We start from the raw sequence: 23,640 nt of genomic DNA on the forward strand, positions 1-23,640 counted from the left end.
TTAATCATTAAGCAGTTGTAGTGATTTAATCATTAAGCAGTTGTAGTGATGCTTCTCCTGTTCTCTCATTTGTATCAGACTACTTCAGTTGCTGACAATTTTTTTTGCTCACACACATCTGCATACTTTTAGTTACAGGGTCTGGTTTCACAGTTTTAAACAGTGCTTCATTAATTAAAGCACCTCTGCACCTTTTGGATGTAGCTGCTGCTAAAATGTCTACTCAGCCTGTTCACTTCTGGTTCTAACCTTTAGTTTAAAACACACTTTAAATCAGACATTTTTGCACTTATGATTTACTTGAAATAAATCTTCTATTGCGATATTTCATTACTTGTGTTTCAGGAGACACACCTGCCTTAGCTAACAGTCCCACCCCCCAGTTTTTACAGTCTGTATAATAACTACCTTCCATGTCCATATATGCTTTGAGTGCTTTACCTGTAAGTTGGGAAGACCACATTTTAGGCCAGTCTGATTGAAACCAAGTTTCCTGGGGGGTCATATCTTACAAAGGCAATGAGGTAGCCTTTGGTGTCATTTTTTTAGTCCCCTCAGAATTCAACCTACCAGCTTGGACCCTAGTGTTCCACATCCATGCCAGGTCTAACAGTCATCCACCTACCGCCTCAGACTACTCCAGCATTGCTTGGGCTGGTCATAGATCCTAAGGGCATCCTGGGGGTTTCAAAATCTGTGCTTCTGTCTGGGAGGTTTTCCTTTATATACCTATCCCACTTCCCTTTTCGAAAGACAACTCCCCTCTTTGGATCATGCCTCCCATTAGGCATTATCATCAACAAGTGCCCTCCCTCCCTGATGCTCTATTACTCACCTGAGCTACTCCTTGAATCTGTGTCAGCTGGTCTATACTCTTTTCCTGAAGAGCCAATATATGCTGACCTATATTTGTATCAGTGTGTACCTGAAACAATTTGAGCTTCTCTAGCTTTTAAAAAAAATACAGTATTTCACTCACTAACAATTCTCTCTTTCCAGGTGGGGTAATTAATGCAGAAAGGTGTTAAACTTGCAGACTACAGTGCAGGAAAAGAAAAAAACAATGTAGTTTGGTATGAATGGACTAAACTGTGAGTGCTGAAGCCACTACTGTAGCAAATGACACTTGCTAAAGAGAGTTTCTGTCAGATAGCTGCAGTTTATTTACAGTGAAAAATCCAGGCCAAACTTCAGTTTTAACTTAAAACAGAAACAAGTGCATTTTTGTATTAATATAATTTGGGTTACTACCACTTCCATTCCAGTTTTTAAAGTCTGTCCATGAAATAATTCCAGCCTTGGTCAAACTGCCTTAAATGCATTTGCAGTTTGGCCCTACTCTTTAAATAAATCCACAGATAGGCTGCAGGTACTCCTTGAATAAACTCACAGCTTGGTTCCTGGTACTGCTTAAATAAAGCCATAGTTTTGGCTGCTGGTCCTTTTTAAATAAATCCACTGCACTCCTGAGTGTGTCATCCTTTAGATGAGATGTTAAACCAAGGCCTCATCTGCTTGAATTGGTAATAGCTCTGGTCGATGTGAAATATTTCATGTCACCTATAAAAAGAGTAGGGGGTTCTTTATTAATTAACACAACTTATACACATTATTTACATTCACTACATTATTTACATATTGTGCATTATTGACAATTATTTACATTTTTCATCTACCATGCAATTTTATTTATTTTAATGATTTCCCCCACTCTTTTTTCCACAACCAAAAACACATCTTTTTCAAAATTTCAGGCGATACCCATTTGCTATTAAACATAGTTTTATTCACTCTTTCATTCTATATTGTCCATGAAACATAAAGCAGTTTTTTATCAGTCTTCTTGCTTGCCTCTTTTACTGTTTTGTTGCCATAGCACCCATGTTTTAGCATTTTCATATTTATTTTATTTTTATTTAACATTTGTTTACCAGGAAAGTCCAACTTGAAACAAAGCCAATTTTCAGCGGAGGCCCAGGGACAAATGCTCCAGACGCATGTCTTAGTTGTGTGGGAAGAAACCAGAGTAACCGGAGAAAACCCACACCAATTCCGGAAAGACATGCAGACTCCACACAGAAGGCACTCCAGTTGAGAACTGAACTGGAGACCCTCTTGCTGTGAGGCGACAATGCTACCTCTGCACCACTGAGCCATTTAGATCTTCAACACTTTTAAAAGTCTTTCAATATTTTACTCTCATATTTTTTGTCCATAATTCTTTACTCTTGAACAATTCAGAAAACCGTGCTCCATTGTTTCAATCTCCCACAGTAATTACACACTCTCTGTTTTATTTTTTATAAAGTATGTTGGCTTTAACTGGCAGTTTACCTATTGTCAGTCTCCACATAAAATCATTACATGCATGAATTTACCTGTACCATGCATGTCTTGCCTTAATTGCGTTCTTTCTTCATTTTCTAAATACTTCCATGGGTATATATAAGAGTGTTCATTCGTTATATGACAATACCATTCTTTTCTATATTTCCTAAATTTTTAATATTCAATTTCCATAAAAAAGATATTCTGGTATTCTTTCATGTCTTCATTTACAAAAAATGTCCATCTTTTCCCAGAACTTAATTTTTCCAAATTCTTATACTTGTCTCTCATAATAACATTTATTAAATTCTTATGCTTTTCTTCCATTCCTGCCAAAACTTTATATTCAATGATGTTGCATGTACAATTGGATTAATCAATTCCAGTCCTCCCTCCTCTTTAACATACAAAATCCTTCTTCTGACTGGATTTAGTCTCTATCCCCATGTAAATGAGCATACATTAAACCTTAAAATGCATTCACTCGAGGCACTCCTTAAAATGGAGAACATCGACATCTGTGCAGTGACAGAGACCTGGTTCAAGGCTCCAGAGAGCACCCCTGCATTACCAGGCTATAATTCACGCCACACCTTTTGGCCACCTAACCTGGACCGAAACAGTAAAGGTGGAGGTGTGTCCATATTCATTAAGGATATACACACCTCCAGGCTAGTTGCTCAGCATAATGCATCCGAGATTATCCAAGTGCAACTAACTGTGGGCAAGACCGCAATCCAAATTGTAGCTTGCTACAGATCCCCCACCATGCTCCAGGATTCCCACTCCTCATTTCTTGATACACTGGAAAATATTAGGGTACAACCCTACACCCTAATAATGGGCAATTTCAACTACCCTACAATTAACTGGCAAAACTACTCATGTACCAACTCTTTTGCTCAACGTTTTCTGAAATTCATAAATTCCAATGGCTTGGATCAACTTATCCACACCCCCACCAGGGGCAAATTTATCCTAGACCTGGTCATTACCAACATGGGCGACCGGTGATCCACACCAGAGGTCAATACTTGTTGGTCAGATCTGACCACAAGCTCATCACCCTAGACATACACATCCCGCCCCCACCCCCCATTAGGGAAACCACCGTAAAAAATTTCTCCAAAGCCAACTTCATACTTCTTAAGACAGAAGTGGCAAACTTCATGACACCCATGCAGACAGACAATAGAGGTACGACTGCTGAATCCTACACAAATGCACTTTATAAGCACTTACACGAGTGCATAGATCATGCTATCCCTAATAGAACCAAGATGCTATCCTCAAAAAAAAAGGAAAACAATGTGGTGGTCCCCTGCCATATACAAATTCTACAACAGAAGAAAGAAACTGTTGCAAAAAGAGTAAAATCCCATGATTGGAGGAACTCCCTGGTCAGCCTCAGTAAGAAGCTGAGATCCCTCATAAAATCCTCCAAAGCTAGTTATGAAAACAAAATCACCACTGATTCTAAAGACAAACACAAAGCATTCTATTGCTATGTCAAGAATCTCAATGGCAACATTCAGATCTGCTCTGAGTTACAGCACAATGTCACTAAATATACAGATCCAACTGATATTGCCAACATCCTGGCAGATAGGTTCAGTGCTAACTTTACCCCCCTCTCACCCCCTAAAGGGCCCATCTCTATACCGGAAGAATGCAAAGTTCCTGTAATCATGGCTGCACAGGTAAAAAACACACTCTACAAAGCCAACAACAGAGCATCCATGGGACCTGACAACATGCCAGACTGCATTCTACTTGAACTACAGAATGAACTGGCACCCCACCTAAGTACCATGTTCAATCATAGCCTCACCTCAAGCTTTGTATCCACTGAATGGCGCACAGCGATGATTATCCCACTCCACAAAGAGGAAGCCACCATGGACCTCGGGAACTATGGCCCCATTAGCCTGATGAGCCTGGTCTGCAAGGCCATGGAATGTATCATAATGGAACTTATAAACAAAGACATTGGTAATCTCCAAACTCTGGACCCCACCCCCACGCAACACCATGGAACGTATCATCATGGAACTTATAAACAAAGACATTGGTAATCTCCAAACTCTGGACTAGACCCAGTTTGGGTTTGTAAAAGGCAGATCATGTTTCCTAAATCTGATAGACTTCTTTGAAGCAGTCAACAAAGCCGTAGATGAGGGTAAGGTGGTTCACACAGCCTATCTAGATCTCGCCAAGGCTTTCAACACCATCCTCCACTCTGGAATTATTGATAAACTCACTAAACTAGGTATAAATCCCTATGTCACAAGATGGGTTGCCGATTGGCTCACTGACAGAGCCCACAATGTGAAAGTAGCAGACTCCAAATCTGACTTCAGACCAGTGACAAGTGGAGTATCACAGGATTTAGTCCTGGGTCCTCTCCTGTTTGGTATCTACTTGACTGAAGTACAAGATAACACAGAAGGTCTTTGGCTAATGAAGTTTGCAGATGACTGCAAACTAGGAGCCATAATTGAAACTCCTAATGATGTAGACATCCTACAAAAGGACCTCACTGAGACAGATGCCTGATGTCAAAGCCATGGCCTCAAGCTCAATGCCAAAATGTGCATTGTCATCCCCTTTGGTAAAAACTCTGTACCCATGAACTATCACATAGGCGGTAGTCTACTTAACACCAAAAGTGTGATAAGAGACCTTGGGACACAGGTGGACAGTAGTCTCTCCTTTGATAATCACATTGCCACAGTAGTCAGGCAATCCTTCTACATGGCACACCTCATCACAAAAGCTTTCTCATCCAGGAAGAAAGAGGTCATTATTCCCCCTCTACTCGTTACTCATTAGACCCATTATAGAGTACAACGGCCCTTTTGGTATGTACCTCACAAGACATCTACAACAGGAAAGGCCACAGAAAAACCTCATAAAGAGGATTACTGGCCTCAAACAGATGCCCTACGCAGACTGTCTCAAAAACTCCAGCTTTACTCTGTTGCATATCGCCTACTCAGTGGTGATCTCTGCCTAATATACAAAGCTATGTCAAACCCAGAGCTGTTGGACATGCTCCACTTAAAGAGATCCCAATCCCTCTGAGCTACATATTCTAGGGACCAAAACCTTGTCACCACAATAAACAGAACATGCTAGAGGGATATATTCCTGTCACAGAGACTTCCCATACTCTGGAACAAACTACCTATCTATATCAAACAAAGCTCCTCCTTAGCACTTTTCAAGAAAAATCTTGATGATTGGATGTGAAATAGGAAATTCACCCCGGGGATTACTTCTGTGGTTCTGCTCGACAGGGGCAAAAGCCAGGGTACCTTTTTGGCTAGGCTTATATATGCCCTAGGGACAATAGCCTAGTACCTATCTATGAACCCATGAACCTATTACATAATAATTATTTTTCAAATTTAGATGGAATCATATAAACATCTGCTAAATATGCATTTTTTACCTAAAAGTATCAAATTTATTAAATATACTATTTCCTTATAAGACAGTTTGTATGACTTCGAAAGCACACAAACTTTTCTTAATTTTTGTATTATTTGCTCCCATTGTTTTTTTTCTGTACATTTTTCACAAATTCTGTTCCTAATATATCTATAAACTCATCATTAAACTGAATCTCTTCTATACTATCTGTTGACCTAATACGCTACTTTTGTATTTATGTATACATAGGCTAGCATTTCTAAATACCAATTTAATATTTTCATACCTTCTTTCATCCATTCCTCATTCTTCATAATTATGAGTATATAATTTGCATAAGTAAGAATTATTGGAATTTGAATATCTCCTTTTATGTATTGGAATTTGAATATCTTCTGTTATGTTATATTTTGCCATTTTCAACACTGTCTTCATTTTACTAACAACTATTCTCATAACTAATGCAAATAAAATGCTACTTGCTGGATACCCCTGCCTTATTGCACATTCTATTTTTATTTTTTCACTTCACTACCCATTTAATATCACTCTCACATTATTATTTTCACATACTGACATAAATATTTAAATTATTTTATCATTTATACCATACTCTCTTAATATATCCCACAAGACATCATATTGTATTCTAGCAAATGTTTTATTTATGTCTCTTACCATAACTTTAATTTCCTCCCTTTATTTACAATGTCCTCTATCACCTGTCTCAATATTCATAATACATCTTGACTTTCTTTCCCTTTCTTACCAAAAACCATGTCAAGTAATTTAACTACACTATTCCCTAACACTGTCCCTATTATACTCATAAATATCTTATAATCTGTAATATTCAATATTATTGGTCTATAGTTTCTTATATCCTCTCTTTCTCCTTTTTTCCAAATAAATTTCATAACCCCTGTACATATTTCTTTTTCTGCTTTTCCCTTTTCTAAGCACTCATTTAGCACTTACACTTTTTGCAATTATTCCATATTATAATACATATAATATTCAATGCCATCCATTCCTTTAGCTTAAGGAATATTAAGTTCACAGACACTTACATTATTTTCCATATTCCTATCATCCTCTTTACTTAACTTTTTAACTTTCCATTTCTGCCTCTCTTCTATATCCCTTTTTAAATGTATTTTCTATATACTTTCTTATTTCTTCAAATGTTTGTTGTGTATTTGGTGTTTTGCCTTCCTTATTATTCAATTCCCTTATTATGCTCTCATTTTCTCTTACAATCTTATTTAAATATGGTGCAACTTCTTCTTCTTTTTTCCCTTGCAAAATATATTTGCTTATATCACATATTTAAATCTTCTCCTGAGTCATCTCATATGACTTTTACTCCTTTTCATAGATATGTATCTTCTTTTTTCTATTGCTTCTTTAAACACCCCCTGACTCATTTGCTTATATTTTAATTTCTCCTTCCTCTTTCTCATTATTTGATATTCCAGAAAACATTTCTTATATTTTTCTTTCATAAAAAATTCTCATATCCACATGATCTTTCCATATCTGGTTAATCTCCTTTCTTTCTTCCTCATCTAAGTCTATTTCATTAAGCCTCTGAATGCCTTTACCAAATCTTATATATCCCTCCCTTTCTTGCATTTCTATCCATATAGCTAAATGATCCAAAAATCCTGTTTCTGTTATCCCTGTACTATTTTTAGGCTATTAGATATTACAAATTAATCAATTTCTGTTTTTATCTAATTTCTTTTGTAAGTCCAATTTTTCTCATCCCATATATATAACTTGCCACATTTTATTATTTTATATACCATCCTAACATCAGTTTCTACTTTTCTTCTTTTTCTTAGGTCATAGTTGAAATCTACCACTAATATTATCTCTATATTCACTCTTACATAGTTTAAGATTTTTAAACATTATTTATCTTTCTTTCATCATAGCATACACATAAATTGCAATAATTCTATAGACAACTTTATTCCATCTTCCATCTATAACTATTATTCTACCTAATTCCACTATAGTATACTCTAAAACTCTTATTGTTTGATTACATAATATTGCAATACCTGAACATGCTTCTTTTCCCATGTTCCAAGTAATGTTTCCACCCCATAGTTATTCTGTTTGTGACCTTTCATCTTCTTCTGTTAATATTCTCCTATCTTCTAGCATAATTCTATCCATACTGAGTGGCACACACCATTCTAAAATACTTATTCTTCTTTTAATAATCTTTATACTCTTAACATTTATAGCTAAGATTTTCAGCGTCCTTTTAATACAGTTTGCTACTTCTTTTCACATTTACCTTTTACCTTTTTTATTTCGTTTCACAACAAAACTCTTAAACATTCTTTTTCTGTCTTTCACCCTTTTGCCAATCAAATTCTTTTTACTTCTCACCACTCTCCAATCCACATATTCATCTTCACTTGTTTCTTGTACATGTTCTTGCACGTCATTATTTTCATTTCTTTTTTCATCTATCTCTTTTTATCACTCTGCTCTCCATGTTATTTTTCTACACTCGTGTCTACATTTTCTTGTGTTTGCTCTTGTTCTTTAGCTTGTATATTTTCTACACAATCCATAAACACGTCTCATTTTCCCACATATTTTACATGTCATATCATCCTTTTTAGCTTCATGCCCTGGTTTTCCACAAATAAAACATTTTCTTTTACCAGAGTTACTAATCAAATGGTCATCTTTTCCACAGAAAAACATGCTTTTGGTTGTGCCATATATTAAATACAGCCTCTATCTCCTTCTATGTTTATCACACTTAAAATATGCATGATTTTTTTCATTTTCCATTTTTAAAATTACTCCACAATCCCAGCCCCCTGTCTATAATTCTCTATCATCATAACTTTTTGTAATGTCCATCACTTCTTTGCATACAATCTTTAAATAATCTTTTAACACTTTTCTCTCAAGCTTCAGTTCAAAATTGCACAATAATTCATTTTTTTGTCTTTCTATTAAATGTTTGTACTACATACGCATTTCAAGGACTGCAATATTTTTTATCTTCAAACTTTTTAAGAATTCTTCCATGTACTGTCCTGTGTCAAATAGAATTTCACAATGTGTCTGTTTATTAATATGTATAAAAGCTCTTACCTTTTTGGTGAAACACCAAGAGCTGCAATTACTGTGTCCCAAACCTCATACCTACTGAGTTCTTTTACCACTTTGCAGCTCAGGCTTACCACGCATTTTCTTCTTGCCATCTCTCTCTTTTCTTCCACTTGCTTCTCTCCTTCTTTTGCCTTTTTGAGCATATGATGTATTCTTTATTTCTATCTCTTTCACCTCCTCCTCTTGTAACTTGTCCATATATTCTCCCCATGAATCCACTATTTTGCTCTCCAGTTTACCCTGGCTTAACATAGCTCTTAAGTAGACATCATGCAACCCTCCCAACTGGAGGGTTGTAACAACACATTATTTCCATGGGTTCAATATCACCCTCAAACAGCCTTTCCTGAAATAATTTCTCCTGTGATGGTCTGATAACCTCCCAATCCTCCTTCTCTTTCATCTCTCCCTTCTCCACCAATATGAATGACTTCTCCACTCTTTCTGATATGCTTCCTCCATCAAACTGCCTCTCTCTTACCTGCTCCACTGCTTTCATTCTTACACTCACTTTATCTTTCTCTGCTCCATCTTGTAGCTCTCATTTGTTCACCATACTTCTCAAGATGCCTGTGTGCCCTGAATGGAACCAGGAAGTTAGATGCACTACCAACAATTGCATTCACGTACAATCATGAGTAGGGGTCCTTTATTGATATAAATACATTACATATTATTTACATATTTACACTGTTTACATTTATTTACAAATCTCCATACATTATCAACTTCAGTTTAAACATTCCTTCCCCACTCTTTTATCCCCAACCAAAACATTATTTTCTCCAAAATCTTTGTTAAAGTCCATTTTCCATTGTCTTTAATTTTATTTAGTCTCTTGTTCCATATAGTCCATGAAACATAAAATATTATTCTGTCCATTTTCTTCACTTCTTCCTGTTTTTGTGCACCATAATAACCAAATTCCATTATGTCCATATTTAATCGCTCAAATTTTAAAAAACGTTTCACCCTATTATGTTTACATATTTCTTTCCATAAACTATTAATGCTTTCACATTTCAAAAACACATGCTCAGTAGTCTAGAACTCTCCACATTTATTACAGATTCTATTTTGCTTTTTTGTATGGCATATTTGCCTTAACCAGCAATTTTCTAATAGGCAATCTCCATAAAAAATCAATACATTCTTTAATCTTTTTATAGTTATTATATCTCATCATTATGGCTTTTTTTCTTATCTATTCCTAAATATTTCCATGGATCAATGTAATAAAATGCTTTCATAATACTTAAATACCATTCCTTTCTATTTTCTCACATATATTCTTTTTTTATTTTCGATAACACAATCTTGTTTTGATACACTTTCATTTCTTCATTCACAGTGCTTTTACTTCTTTTTTAACTTCCATTCCTTCCCACAGTTCTTTGTATTTATAATATAGTATCATTTCTATCAAGTTTTTATTTTCCTTCAGAATTCCTTTTAATACCTTATACAAAATTACTGTTGGATGTATTACACCCAAGCCTACTTGCTATTCTTTCATATATAGAATCCTTCTCTTGACTGGATTCAGTCTAGAGTCCCATAGAAAAGAAAATATAATCATCATTAGTTCCTTTTCATACTTAACAGGAATCATATAGATGTGACCAATATAAGCCATTTTTCGTATTACCATGGAGTTCAAGTGTTTTTTTCTATATAAAAAATCTATATGATTTCAAAAAAATAATCATATCTCCTTTACTTCTTTGAATACATTATCCCATTGTTGTTGTCTGTATTCATTCCTTCCAAATATTATTGCCAATATATCTATATATTTTTCATTAAACTCAATACCTCCTTATCATACCTTCAAATCAAAATCCTTTACTTTTCTCTTTATTTATACTTAAACCATTTTTTTTAAAAATGTATACTTAATTTTTCATTTACTTTTCCATTCATACTTTATTTTTTAACAATTAATACAATATCATCCACATAATTATACATTATTGACAATTGTACTTCATTCATCATTTTGTATCCAATCCAATCCATTTGACATTTTATTAATTTCCTTCACTATTACATTCATAACTAAAGAGAAAATTACACTATTAGCTGGAAAGCCCTGCTTTATTCCACATTCAGTTTTAATTTTTCCCCAATCCAGCCATTTACATTTAGTTTCACATAGTTCCTTTCACAGATTTTATTACGTGTAATATATTTTTGCTTACATTATATGCCTGCAAAATTCCCATAATGATTTATACTAAATATTATCATGGGCTTTAATTATATCCCTTATCATAACCTTTGCTTCTACATTTTTATTTATGACTAGACAGGGGTCCAGGGAAGTAAATAGTGTGGGAAGAAATAGCCAGGGAATTGTTATGGCTAGGCTTGTATAGGCCCTAGGGCTGATAGCCTAGTACCAACCTATGAACCTTTGATATCAACTATTTCTCTTATTATACATAATAACTCTTGCCTTCATTTTCCTATTCTTCCGAATACATTTACATCATATATTCTATCCATTTTTTGCAACCTTTTTATTATTCACATAAAAAAATTATAATCCATATTATTCAATTTTATTGGTATCCATTTTTTTTTATCTCCTATTTATTTCCTTTTTTAAATATAACGTTTATCACTTCTATACATCTCTCTTTCTCTTTAATTCCAGCTTCTAACCATTCATTCATAACTTCTATTAACATTATTTCTTGCCACTCTTTCATTTTCTGTACATACCATATTCAATTCCATCCAGTCCTGTTGCATAATTCATGTTAATATCATTTAGAATTTCATTCAGTTCTTTCAATAGTTATTTTTTGTCCTAAATACTCATTATCTTCATTATTTAATTTTTCACCTTTATAAATCTGTTCTGTTTTCTTCTCTTTTAACAAATAATTCCAGTACATATTCTTTAATTATTGTGTATATTCCTTCTTGCTGTCTTATTTACTTACCTTCCTTATTTTTTAATTCTCTTATTATTTTTCCTTCTTTTATCATTTTACTTAAATATGGTGCTACCTCTTCTTTCTTTTCTTATAAACAATGTTTTTGTTTATATAACAAGTTGTTAATTTTAATTTGATTCATTATATATACTTTTTCTTTTTCATAAAAGGAAATTTTCTTCTCTACTAAGTCTCTAAATGTTTCTTGACTTAATATATCTCTCTTTTTCTTTATTATTTTCTACCTTAAACATTCTAAAAACACTTTTTTATATTTCTTTTTAAAATTAAGCTACCTAAGAGTCCAATTCTCATAAAACTCTCTCATATCCATATGATTTTTCTGGGTCCATATTATGTGATTGAAGAATCTCTTCTTCGAACACATAATAATCGACATGTATACAGCGAATGCTGTAAACCGCAAATGGCCACGTCCTCAACTTTTTCCTCAGGAAAAATTTCACATGGCCATAAAATAAAAAACAAACTTTAAAACACTAATTAAGTGGGGGGGGGACTTCGCTCCCCACATCCACCCTAACTAAATATACCAACCCTGAGATCACTCTACATTAAAGAAAAGGGCAATTCCCGATAACAGCCAACTGAATTTTTTCCCAAGGAAAAAATTCGAGGACGTGGCTGTTCGCCATTTACACCATTCACTGTATATGTGTCAATTATTGTGTTCAAAGGCGAGATTCTTCGATCACATAATATAGACCCGATTTTTCCATAATTCCATAAGTTATTTTTTCTCATCTAAATCTAATTCCTTTTCATTAATTCTCTTTATTCCTTTACCTATTCTTATATATTCTTCATTTTCCTGTACTTTAACCCATATAGCCACATGATCTGAAAATCCAGCATATGTAATTCCTTTGTTATAACTTTTAAACTATCAGATATTAAAAAATAATCAATATTGTCATAATTTCATTCTTTTTGTAAGTCCAGTGGTTATTCTCCCATACACTTAACTTTCCACTTCTCATAATTTCTTTAACCATTTTAACATTACAATTGCTCTTATTATTTCTTAAATTACAATTGAAATAATTGACCACCATAATATTCATATTTACACAAACATATTCAAGAATATTTTTAAACATCCTTTATCTCTCTCTCTTTTTGTTACATATGCATATAAAGCTATAATTCTATACACATATTTTTTCCATCTCAAGTCTATTACCTTTATTTGTCCTAGTTCAACTATGGTTACATCTAATATTTTAATGCTTTTTTGACATAATATACATATTCCTGAGCATGTTTCTTTCTCCATGTTCTAAACTACCACACCATTCCAAAGTTTTTCAGTTTGTGTTCTTTCTTCCTCTGTTAATAATCTATCCTCTAAAACAATAATATGTGCATCTACTGCAGCATACCATTTTAATATACCTATTCTCCTCTTCAGATTTTTCATATTGTTCACATTTAAAGCTAATATTTTCAGCTTTTAAGAACAGATAGCATAATAAAATGTTTACCCCTTTCCTTCTTATTTTCTCTAAGCTTTATATTTTTGAATTTTATTTTCCTTTTTTAACACTATTCCCTATCAATTTTTTTGTATTTCTTACTGTATGCCAATCAGCTTCTTCCTCACTTGTCTCCACTGTTTCTTTTTCCTTGCTACTTTCTTTAACTTCATGTATGAGCTCTTTATCATTCACTTTTTTGTACATTTTCTTGTATAACATGTTTTCTATCTCTTTCTCCGGTATAACTTCATTTCATTTTCTTGCACATTTATTTCACATTATAGCTATGAATGACCAGTATTGTCACATTTCTTGCACACTTTAAATCACATTTTTTTGCATTATGCCCTATTTTACCACATAAATAACATCTTTTTATCACATTCATTGATTAAATGATCATTTTTTCCACAAAAATAACAAGTCTGACCCCTGTATTTCACAAAACCCTTATTACCATGAACATTAATAATACTAGGCACATGCATAACATTACTATTACAGTATGATTACTCCACATTCCCATCCTACAGTCCACAGTCCTCTTTCATCATATATTTTTTATTGTCCATTACTTCTTTACACATAGTTAACAAATGTTCTTTCAGGTCTTTTGCTTCAAATTCAGTTCTAAACTGGATCATTATTTTTTTTTGTTTGTCTGTAAAAAGCTTGCACCACATATTTTGACCATGGATAGATATTCTTCTTTATATGCACCTCATAAATTGTTGATGGCCTGCCCAGTCTCAAATATCAAGTCATAAAAAGTCTCTTTATTAATTAAAATAATTTTACCTCTTTTGCTTTGCCACCCAGAAGTGCTATGACAGAGTCCCAAACCTCATACCTGTCCAAACTTTCTTCTTTTTTACTGCTCACACATACTGTATACTTTTTTGTTTCTTTTATTTCTTCTCTCTTCTTTGCTCCTTCTCCAGCAGTTTGTGCATACATTTTTGTCTCTGGAACTTTGTCTGGCATAGTCTCTTCTTCTCCTTTTTCTTCTATTTTTTTCCAAGATGTAGCTCCATGAAATTGCTGCTCCACTTTCTGGCTCACTTTATTTCATCATGTCTTCCAAATAATCATCCCGCAAACCCCCCCCCCCCGATTGGAGGGTTGAAATTATGCATTTTTCAGAGGTAACTGTCTCTCCTTCAAACAATCTCCTCTGAAAGTTTTCTTCTGAATCCATATCAGTTACAGCTACAATCTTCTTTTCCTCCAATGTCACTATTTTTCCTGCACCCACATCATCAGAAAAAAAATTATGGTATTGATTCTACCATTTCAACTACATTTTCAGCGATGTTCACTCCATTTTCAGCAAAAGCTGAAACAGCCATGTTTTCTCCCTGTTCCTCCTGGCTGTCTTCTCACCTGGACAGGAAACAGGAAGTCAGTATGTGTAACACACAAAACTTCCCCTGACTACCAAGAGTAGGGAAAGTTCCCTGATCCCCTGGCCAAATTTCCCCTAGAAGTGTAAATACATCAAATCTTCCTGAAAAGAGGTTATTAGCCTAGTGGGACTAACTAGGTCAACAATGGATAAATAATTAAACAAAATAAAAATTCACAACTTAAAGAAGAATCAGGGCCCAAAATGAAAATGTAAATTCTTATCTGAACCAATACCCAGCAATGTGTTTGTGCTAGTTCAGTAAATGAGATATGTAATTGTACAAAATTATTCCATAACTTGCAGTAAAACACCCAGGCCAAAATACAAATTTAAATTCTTATTTGAACCAATGTCTGGCAATATCTTCAGTAGTGTAGTCCAGTAAGTAAATTATATATTTGTAAAAAATTGCTCCACAACCTGCAGAAGAATACATGAGCTGAAATTAAATTCTTCTTTGAACCAATGTCTGGCATCATTTCTTTGATAATTTAATAAATTTGTAAAATATGTACTTGTACAAAATATGTTCTACAACTTACAGAAGAACACAGAAGCCAAAATGAAAACTCACATTTTTATCTTGAGACAATGACTGGAAGCTACATTGTGCTAATCTAGTAAATTTTGTATATAACTGTATGAATCTGTTAAAACATCTGCAGAACACACAAAATAACATGAGCATTCAAGTTCTTATCTGAATCAGCGTCCAGCAGCTTATCTATAATACTCTAGTATTAAATTATTCCACAGTTTGTGGAAGCTCACACAAGCCAAAATGAAATCCAAATTCTTACTTGTGTCAGAGCCAATCAACTTCTCTGTGCAAGTGAAATGCGTACTTCAAAATATTTATTTCACAGCTTGAAGAAGAATACATAAACTAAAACTAAAAGTTGATTTCTTACCTTTATGCTAGTTTAGTAAATGGGATATGAACTTGTACCAAGCTACTTAACAACTTGAAGAAAAACATGTAAACCAAAGTGAAAAGTCAAAGGGTGGTATTCATAGGGGTCCCCTTCAGTAGATCGAACATATAACAAGTTCGAACCTCATATGGCTGAGACCATATGTTCAAACTTGTAACTGTTCGATCGGACTGAATGGAGATCTCTGTACAGTGCAGAACGGGAAGATTTTCCACAATGTAGTGCGATCTCGGAGTTGGTATATTTAAGTAAGGGGGGTGTGGGGGGTGCAGGTGGGCGTAGCCCCCCTGCTACAGATGTTTAACTTTCTTTTTAGTTGTTTTTTCTTTTTTTACCTCAGTGTTCGAACTATTACAAGTTCGACCATATGGTCTTGGCCATATGTGGTTCGAACTTGTAATATGTTCGATCTACTGACGTAGATCCATTCATAGTCCTGGATTTCACACTTGCATAGTGGTTCTCCATAAAGAGAGACACTACACCTGTATGCAGATATACTAAGTGCAGGTTATTTGATCTGACTAAGGAAATGTGAAGGCAGTTTGATAAACACACCTACTTATGGCAAAAGTGTAAAATACCTGAAAATAAGCATCAAGTATATGCAAAGGATTAAAACCTTAGGCTTTATATGACCTCATATATACTCAGATATTGAGGATGAACGTTGCTATACACTGTTATGCTTAAAGACTTAAGGCAAGTGCTGGACTCTGCAGCTTTTATTACTAATATTTTAAAAAAGAAAAGGTTTTAATATGTTTTATATAGGAATATCCTTATGTGGACATCCTGTTGGTTTCAATAAAGAGTGGAAAGTGGAAGACTGGAAAGATTAATGAGGGAAGATGCAACAGAGGGAAACTCAGAAAAAACACTAAAAGAGGGTTTGCTGGAGGAGGTGGGAGAGGATGTGTGCTGTGTTTTTGTTGGGGGGATAGACCTCCCTATTTTTTTCAATATATTTCATATAAGAGGATAGTTTGGATGGAAAGTAGGTAAAAGGGTACAGGAGTGAGAATAAGAGAAGGAAGGGGATGAACAGGAGTGCAGCCCAACAACATTCCTAGTCCACAAGGCCTGAATTGTTCCTACTTCCAGATGGTGTTACAGTGGAGGACCCTGATGTGTAGGGGTCAGGGGTCTGTGGTGGCATGATGGTCAGTGCCAATTGGGACAGCAAGTCTTCCACTTGCTACAGAGAAGCCTCAATTGGCTGAAGACATCTATCTATGACCTGTTTCACAAGGAACTCAAACAAGTACCAAAGCCCATGTTCAGTGAGGCTTGCTAGGCCCCCATGTGCCATGTGCCAGGATGCTTACAGGACTGGTGCTACTGCCCTGATCCTATGAGGACATCCCCAGATGAGCAAAGTGTGAATATTCCCTAACCTGGGGGATACACAGCTGAGCTGCTTCTGAGGAATTTCAATTTAAAAAAAAATGAATAGAAATGGGAGAAATAAAATAAAGAAGGACAAAGGAATGCATAATTCAAATAAGAAAAATAAAGAAATGGGGGGAAGACAAAGGCGGACACAAAATAAATTTGCACGTAATGTTAGACATCATTCAGTTTATTCTTATCAAGTAATTGTATTCTTATAGGTTCATAGGTTCATAGGTTTATACTAGGCTATCTGCCCTAAGGCATTTATAAGCCTAGCCCAAAGTTTTGTGGCTTACGCCACCCCTTATATGAAAAAATACTGTACCCATTAGTTTGTTGTGCCTCTGTCCAGCAGTGACACAGAGATGATTCCTGGGGTAAACCTACGATCTCCCATCCACAGGTCAAGATTTCTCTTGAACAGAGCCAGTGAAGTGCTCTGCCTCACATGGACCGGGATTTTATTCCACAGCATAGGGAGTCTCTGAGTGATAAATCTATCCCTCCAGCACATCCTATTTATATCCGTGCTAAGGTTTAAGTCGCTTGCTCTAGTGGTTTTGGTGGATTTGGATTTTTTGAGGTGGAGCATGTCCATTAATTCCGGGTTGGACATGGCCTTGTATGTCAGGCACATGTCACCTCTGAGCAGATGGTATGCGACTGAATAGAGCTGGAGTTTCTTCAATCTGGCAGCATATGACAGATTTTGGAGTCCCTTTATCCTTTTGGTGAGGAACCTTTGGGGTCTCTCCAATTGCTGCAGATGTCGGGTGAGATACATCCCGAATGGGGCATTGTACTCGATCATTGGTCTGATAACTGAAGAGTACAGGGGAACAATGACCTCACTAGATCTGTATGTGAATCCCTTCATGATCAGGTGGGCAATGTAGAAGGTCTTTCTAACCACTTTAGCAACGTGAGTGTCAAAAGAAAGGCCACTGTCAACCTGGGTCCCCAGGTCCCTGATAACCTCTTCTGTGCTTAGTGGATTGCCACCTATATGGTAGCTTGGGGTTACCTTGTTTTTCCCGAAGGGTATGACTATACATTTTTTGGCGTTTAACTTCAGGCCATGGCTCTGGCACCAGCTATCTGTTTCCGTGAGTCCCTTCTGAAGGATATCCGTGTCCGATGCACTTTCCACTATGGCGCCCAGTTTGCAGTCGTCTGCAAACTTTGTCAGCCAAAGTCCTCCCATGTTGGCCTGTACTTCTGAGAAGTAGATGCCGAACAATAGGGGGCCAAGGACCGAGCCCTGTGGGACACCACTTGTGACCGGCTTGGAGTCTGACATAGTGCCAGCAACTCTAACCCTGTGGGTTCTGTCCTTAAGCCAGTTTGCAACCCATCTTGTGACATATGGGTTTACATTTAAGCTGGTAAGTTTTTCTACAATACCCGAGTGGAGTATTGTGTCGAAAGCCTTTGCAAGGTCAAGGTAGGCTGTATGGACTGCCTTTCCCTCATCAATGGCCTTGGTGACTGTTTCGAAGAAGTCGACCAAGTTCAAAAGGCATGATCTGCCCTTGACGAAGCCAAACTGGGTCAGGTCCAATGTCTGCAAGTCCCCTATATCTTTGTTTATGAGCTCCATTAGGATCTTCTCCATAGCTTTGCAGACTAGACTTGTTAAGCTTATGGGGCGGTAATTACCAGGGTCCGTAGAGGCACCGCCTTTGTGGAGTGGGACCACAGTTGCCTTACGCCACTCCTTGGGCATGTATCCTGTGGTAAGGCTGAGATTAAACAGCTGCCTTATGTGCGGGTTTAATTCCTCATTTAGCTCGTGTAGCACACAGCCGGGGACACCATCCGGTCCCATTGATGCTGTGTTATTAAATCTTTATTGAGCTAAAACAAAATGTACTGGGTGTGTTTATGCATACATGGGTAGAATGACTGTACTTCTATCAAGTCTTGGTGGCGTTTACATTTGCAGTCTGCTAATAGTAACATAAGAAATGATAATACATTTCATATGTGTGCCCTATATGGATTTGGTTGCAATACTGTACTGAAAGCAGTTTAGTCCTTATATTACCATTCTTTATAAATACTTTTGCAATATATAGTAATGAAATCAGTTAAGGGTAGAATGATGCATTTCTAACTTGACATAGCTTTTAAATTTAGTTGCAATACCGTACTAAAAGCAGATTGGGCCTTCAGTTACCATCCTTTATACATACTCTTGCAGAGGCAGTGGAAGCTGTTGAAGGCTGGGGGGGGGGGTGGAGGGTGAGTGGAGCACTTAGTGATCTAAAAAAGGGCAATTTTTAAAACTATTTACTACCACACCATAGTTCATTTGGAGAACATTTTAAGCTTAGCCAATTTCCCTTTTGGTCTTTGAATTAACATTTCCTGATTGTTTTTACCTATCCCATGGCTGATAATTGTATATTAGCCCTACTGAGAATAACTATGATCATACCACAGATAATTTGAGGGGACCCATGCAAGGGATGCAGGATTTAGGAACTGCCTTTATCCATTAGTGGCACGAGGGGCAATCCTGGAGTGCATTTTCTTTTACCCATCCTTAGATTGAAGTTGCATTTGAATATAGACAGGGATGAGCTTTGTTTTACTTGAATCGATGGCCTATTCTGGAACAGTGGTAGCTTCTGTGATGTATATCCATCTCTCCACAACATTCAGTTTAGATACCTGGACTGAGTATTTCTGATGCCATTTGACTTGCTGATATTCAGTAGGTCCATCTGTATTAGGTTGGAGGATGCCTTGTATGCCAGACATATCACTACGTACTCTGTAGTATACTGAGTATAGTAATAGATCATTGAGGTGGTCCATGCAAGACCTGTTGTTTAGGATTTGTATCCTTTTAGTAAGGTATCTCTGTGGGTGTTCCAATTGTTGCATGGGTTTGGACAGATATATGCCAAAGTGGGCGTTATACGAAATGACTGACCTAATGAGAGCTTTGTAAAGGGGGACAATAACATCTCTAGATCTAGTTACAATAATTTTTTTATAAGCTGTGCAATATAGAAAGACTCTATGACTCTGAGCACATGTTGGTCAAAAGTTAGGTCACTGTACACACAAGTTCCCAAATGCCAAACAACTGGGTCACTTCTCAGGGGGCATTGTCAATTTGGCAGTTCCATGGAGAAGATGATTTCCCACTGGATACGATAATGTATTTTTTGGATTTTAGTTTTAATTCATGATTCTGGCACCAGTTATTGTTTGGGACAAACCTTCCTGCATGATGGTTAAGTCATGTGGGGATTCAATAATTGCTCCTAGCATGCAGTCATCTCAAACTTAGTCGGCCAAAGCCCTTTGGTATTTCCTTTTACTTTTGAGATGCATATGCCAAATAGAAAATGTCTCAGCACCAAACTCTGGGGGACTCCATTGGTGACTAAGTCTCTTCCCCTATTTTGATCTCCTGCATCCTGTGAGCAAGTTGGCAATCCAGGTAGTGATGTAAGTGTTTGCTCCTACATTATTCATCTTTTGTACTACACCTGAGTAGGGGATTGTATCAAAAGGCTTGGCCAGATCAGGGTAATGTGGTGTGAACTGTTTTACCTTCATCCATTGCTTTGGTGACAAGAGTAAAGCTTAAAATTTGCCCATGATTTTGAACCTTTCACACTTTCTCCCGATTCTTGCCCTAAGAGGTTGAGAGATCTGGTTTATATTAGAAGACCGAAAGATTACTTCAGTGAACGTTCACAAGAGTGAAAATGCTGGTAATCAAACTGATTGTGGGGGGCTGTGCCCCCCACTAACTATATATTCCAACTCCGAGATCACACTACAGTGAGGAAAGGGCAAAAATCCCACTCCTCACTGTACCGCGACCCTACAAACACCCTTTCATTTACCAGTGTTTTCGCTCATGTGAGCGTTCGCTGAATTAAACTTTTGGGTTTATAATATAGACTTGAGAGATCAGAGCATATGTTTGACTGTACCTGTTTTTGTGTCATATTTTTGGCCTGTTCCTCATATGTGTGATTTTATGGCAAATATATGAGGATTGCAAAACTTAAATAATGATAGACATTTGAGTTTCAGACAAATAATGAGGCATTTGCTAAACAAACAATACTGCCTCGCAATGAAAACAGACTTAGCATGAGGAGAAAACTTCTCTGCCCTTGAAACTCACATTCATTGAAACAGCATGAATACCCACATTCATTTTGCATCTGGCCAGTGAATGACTAAGCTTACCTCTGGACTGTTTTCAAACCATAGGCTCCTTACACGTTTTTAGGGTCATGCATACATGTATGCATTCTTTGATTCACATTCCTGAGTGTATTAAATTATATTCCTTGTATAATACAGCACCATTTCTTAGAATTTGTTTTAAATTTGTAGTTTTGAACAATCTTCTAGTAAGCAACTAAACAAAATGTATGAACCAGTAATGACAATACTACCCATTTCAGAAAATTTCAACCATAAAAGGCCACTCAAACTTATGTCATTACAATCCACCAGTATCAGTAAATATGCAAATTTTCCGCAGAAGTAAAAGTCATGTAAATAATTCCACATTAAAGGGATCTGTAACTAATGAAGAGGTTACTCCTAGCAAACAACTTAATATTTCATTGTTTTATCTACAAATAAACTGTCTGTTGCCTTTGAAGAATAAATTGCCTATGTTACATTAAAAAAAATGATAAGCTAGTAATATTGCAATAGGGGATTGATGGCAAACTGATAAAAGGTTCATAGTTACTAGGTAACTCCTCCAAAGGAGGTAAAGCACAGGACTGCAGCATCTACTCCCTTTAAAGTACAACACAGTACAGTATCAGTGATCCATCTGCATACTGTGGGAGTAGAACCCACAGCCATCTGCATCTAAAGCAAGTATACTACCTGTTGTTCTTATCAATGCAAACAACTTAGCATAAGCAGCACTAAACTTCTCTTCTCCTGAAGCTCTCATCTCCTTGTAAAATCCACTTGATGCTCAAGTAAATCTATCAACTTTGCAGCACAAGAAATCTGGAAAAAGCCAAAATGTATTTGGGGGGGGCAAAGGCCCAAAACCAGGGACACACTTTAAATATTGCTTATATAATCTTAGAAAGATGCTAAAATAAAGTGTTTTGTGTTACCATGTGTTTCCTGAAAGACAGGAAGACTTAAACTTAAAGGGCTATCATTATTTAGTGAATTCAGTTCTCACTGATTTGCCAGAAAACCACATATTTTAAGAGGGACAGATGAAAAGTATGAGACAAATATGCTGTGGAAATCTGGACAGTTGAGATCTATGGACTCAACCCCTTGAATTGCAAGCAGTGGTATGGGTAGAGAGTTCAGGCTCTTGTTCCTTGTACCTGAGGTATAGGGTTTTGAGCCTGAGTAATACTAACCACCAGGTAGACCTAACTGGGGCATTTTATACACACACACACACACACACACACACACACACACACACACACACACACACACACACACACACACACACACTCCTCCCTCGGGGGCAAACCAGCAGCAGAAAACTCTCCTCTCAGGCAATAAGAGAATCATGAATAAGCAAAAGCAAAGCAAACCTCTCTTTACCGTAAGAAAGCGTAGCATGACTCTGGCAGCAATGATCAACACTTGGGGGGGGGGGGGCAGCATGACTGTTGGGCACAAATGTTGACTCTGGTAGCAATGAATCAGGCAGTCATACACACTTTGGAACATAGTTGAACTTCTGCGTGCTTTTGTGTTCCACATTAGTGTGTGATACAAGCATGGGTCCTCCTTAAAGAAAAACTCCACCATGGAATTTTTGCCTATGTCGCTACATATGTTGCACTTGTAAAAGTGTGGGGGGTAGTGCTCCCTCTCCTTCGCTCTATGGTTCCGGCACCCTTGTACTCTTGCAATATACAGTAATGAAATAAGTTAAATACAGAATAGTGCATTTCTAACTTGACATATTTATTTATTTATTTAAATATTTTAGATTTAGTTGCAGTAGTGTACTGAAAACACTTTAGCCCTTCAATTACCATCATTCATAATCACTCTTAAAGTTTTGATATATATATATATATATATATATATATATGTAAAATGACAAAACTGTAAAAAATAGAAAAATGCTACTTACATTAAAGACAACAAATTGCAATTAAGAACAAACAAGAAAGAAAGCTCAATAACAGCTCAGTGTCTGTGCATTTTTCTTTCAGCTTTAGAAGTGTTTTTGATATATATATAAATATATGTGTGTGTGTGTGTGTGTGTGTGTGTGTGTGTGTGTGTGTGTGTGTGTGTGTGTGTGTGTGTGTATATATATATATATATATATATATATATATATATATATATATATATATATCTATATATATATATATATATATATCTTACTTTAGTCATACTTACCAGCACCTTCAGCTAATCTTTTTACTCTCCAGCTTTGTTGAGTGCAGTTATAAGTTATCTTCACTTCAGCTAGATAAAGAAGACAATAAGACCAGGATTTACCCGTCTCTCACCTTTTTTCATAAAAATCTAGCAACTGAAAGTTTATGCTTCCT

The 23,640-nt window shown here is 36.1% G+C and overlaps 1 long non-coding RNA gene across 1 annotated transcript; it reads right to left on the minus strand.

Annotated features, from left to right (window-relative positions):
• Positions 1-1,139: 1,139 nt before the first annotated feature.
• Positions 1,140-23,555, minus strand: LOC122804104. Its single transcript, XR_006365180.1, has 2 exons — positions 23,486-23,555; positions 1,140-1,560 (listed from the first exon to the last, which is right to left on the minus strand). It is a non-coding gene; the product is annotated as an uncharacterized LOC122804104 (long non-coding RNA).
• Positions 23,556-23,640: the final 85 nt, after the last annotated feature.

The sequence above is a fragment of the Protopterus annectens genome, chromosome 6.part0, assembly GCF_019279795.1.
Source record: "Protopterus annectens isolate FY-2018-M chromosome 6.part0, PAN1.0, whole genome shotgun sequence".
Lineage (NCBI taxonomy): Eukaryota > Metazoa > Chordata > Ceratodontiformes > Protopteridae > Protopterus > Protopterus annectens.